Raw genomic sequence first — 3,014 nt, 5'->3', positions numbered from 1 at the left:
CTCCCCTCATAGACCAAGAGGCACGCACTGCGTTGGCGCGTTTTCGTTCATGTGCGCACGATCAGGTAGTCGCTCTTCTTCATCAACGTGCAGGGGATGCAGCGCACTTGGTCGTGCACTTCTCCGGCGTCCACGTCAGCATGCACAGGCTGGGCCCAGGGATACCTGGCGGCCCAGGCAATCTGCCATCTGTGGGGATTTTCCTTCTGCTTGTCCCGCCATGCACCGTCGCTCATGCCCTTGCGGATGCGCTGTGTCTGAGCCCGCTTGGCACTGCGAGCACTCGGGTTGGGCGCCTCGCCGCATTCGTTGTTGTCAAGCTGATTGGGTGACAGCTTGCGCTTATGCTGATCACAACCGCCATGGAAGGCAGGGGTAATGGCGCCCGTGTCATCGGTCGCCGCTGGCAGCAACATTGCCGATGCATTACCGACAACAGCACCGCCGTCCCAAACGCCTTTATCAGGAAAAAATTTAAACTTATCTTGCTGTTTTTGTGTTTGTTCGGTGTTCAAGTCGTTGCCTTTTGCGTGTTTGTCTATGGAAGGACCGGTCATACATTCTGCTATGCCGCGTTGACTCACGGGCTTGACCTTCTTACGGCCCCTCATATCTATTTTATGATCGATAATACTAAGTTCTGCACACTACGGAGCAATCTGGCAGCAATGGACGTTTTTGGCTGAAGGAATGAAAATGTACGGATCGGCCTCACTTTGTTCCTTATTTCCAAAGGCCAAAAAGGCTTCTTTATTCCTTAAAAGTAATATATTACTTAAAAAAAAAACACTGGTCCGTACGGCAGTCTCCTCCTGGGGGTTGTGGGCTTCCGGGCGCAGCCCACTGCAAGGCATTGCAAAAACACCTATTGCCGCGGGGGGGGATGTCAAGCCAGCATGAAATCCCCCTAAAACACCCGGAAAAGGCACGGCTCACAGACGCTGCCTGCTCTTGCTCACCACGCTGAGAGCCCTTCCTCTTCTGTCCCTGGCCGACTGGGTCCAGCATCACCTACTCTCCCTCTTTATCCCACTCTCCTCCACCGCTTTCCCCACGTCTCCACTCCCACAAGCCACCTACGCCGACTCTACTCTGATGCCAGACAGCACAGAACCTAATCCCCTCTCTACGATGGGCCCCAACTCCCAGGGAGAGGGAATACATACGAACACACACAGTCCGGCTCCGCAGCTCCCCCTGCTAGACCACTGACCCTAGGCCAGGACACTGCCTTCTCGCCCAGCCATCCACCTGCCCAGAGCCTCCCTGCTCTCCTCGCTCCCTCACCCTTCCGACCTATCCTTACTCCTGGCTCTCTCACTCCCTCCCTCACTCTCCATGCTCCCACACGATTCCCGAAGAAAGTGAGAGAAGTAAAAGAAAAAAACCGGGAATAAAATTCTCGAAGAAAGAGAGAGCAAGGAAAAGAAAGGCAGAAACACGCCAGTGTTTCTGTTCCCGAAGAAAGTGAGAGGAACTAAAATAAAAGGAAGGCAGACACATGGCCGTGTTTCCGGCTTTCTTTCTTGCTCTCCTTTCTGAGGGCTACGGCTAGAACCCCCGTTCGTGCGTGTGTGCGTTCGCGACTACAATGGCAAGCTCTGGCTTTTGTTTCGACGATGGAAACAAGATTAACACAAGTGTAAAGTTTTTGAGAAGTCGCCTGTTCAAGTCCGAGGCGAGATAGCTTGTTTTAAAGGATATTCCCGAAGAACGTGAGATTGCTCTCCTTTAAAAGATAAGGCAGAAACACGTCCTCGAAGAAAATAAGAGTCGGTGCTTCCCTCTTTCTTCTTGCTCTCCTTTCTGTCTGAGGCTGAGGGATAGAGGCGGCAGGGGATAGAGGCGGCAGGGGATAAAGGCGACAGGGGAGAGGCGGCAGGGGATAGAGGCGGCAGGGGAGGAGCGGCAGGGCATAGAAGCGGCAGGGGAGAAGCCGGCAGGGGAGAAGGTGGCAAGGGAGAAGGCGGCAGGGGAGAAGGTGGCAGGATATAGAGGCGGAAGGGTAGAAGGCGGAAGGGGAAAAGACGGCAGGGGAAGAGGCGGCAGGGGAGGAGATGGCAGGGAATGATCCGGATAGAGGCAGCAGGGGATAGAGACGGCGGGGGAGAAGGCAGCGGGGGATAGAGGCAGCAGGGGATAGAGACGGCGAAGGAGAAGGCAGCAGGGGATAGAGGCGGCGGGGGATAGAGGCGGCGGGGGAGAAGGCAGCGGGGGATAGAGGCAGCAGGGGATAGAGGCGGCAGGGGATAGAGGCGGCGGGGGAGAAGGCAGCGGGGGATAGAGGCAGCAGGGGATAGAGACGGCGGGGGAGAAGGCAGCAGGGGATAGAGGCGGCAGGGGATAGAGGCGGCAGGGGAGAAGGTGGCAGGGGATAGAGGCGGCAGGGGATAGAGGCGGCAGGGGAGAAGGTGGCAGGGGATAGCGGCGGAAGGGGAGGAGGGGAGGAAGTGGCAGGGGGGGAGGCGGCAGGGGAGAAGGCGGCAGGGGATGAGAGGGGAGGGGAGAAGGTGGCAGGCCAGGACCAGCAGGGCTTAGAGGCTGCCGGGGAGGATGCGGCAGGGGAGGCGGCAGCAGGCGATAGAGGCTGCCGGGAAGAAGGTGGCAGAGGAAAGAGCCTTACGGCAGAATGTAAGATTCAGGTTTTATGACAAGTCCGGGGTTGGTCATGTCGTTTTCAGTTGCGCACAAACGGAAGGTGACATCGTGCACATGTACACCCTAGGGTTGGGAGGAGGAGGCGGCGGATAGAGGCAGCAGGGGAAGAGGCGGCAAGGATGAACGTGGCAGGGGATGAAGGCGGAAGGGGAAGGAGGCGGCAGGGGATAGAGGCGGCTGGCGAGGAGGGGCATGAGATAGAGGCGGCAGGGGAGAAGGTGGCAGGGTAGGAGGTGGCACGTTTAACACTTCCCTCCACCCTCTATTGTCTATGGTCTTAGGCGGTAAGGCCCGGTACGCTCCCTCTCAGTGCCGTGGCGGCACGAAACGGGGAGAGCTGTAAATCTTCTGCATGG

The sequence above is a fragment of the Volvox carteri genome (genome assembly GCF_000143455.1).
Source record: "Volvox carteri f. nagariensis unplaced genomic scaffold VOLCAscaffold_115, whole genome shotgun sequence".
Taxonomy (NCBI): Eukaryota; Viridiplantae; Chlorophyta; class Chlorophyceae; order Chlamydomonadales; family Volvocaceae; genus Volvox; species Volvox carteri.
The sequence above is the reverse complement of the archived record's forward strand: the minus strand, read 5'-3'. Positions refer to the sequence as shown.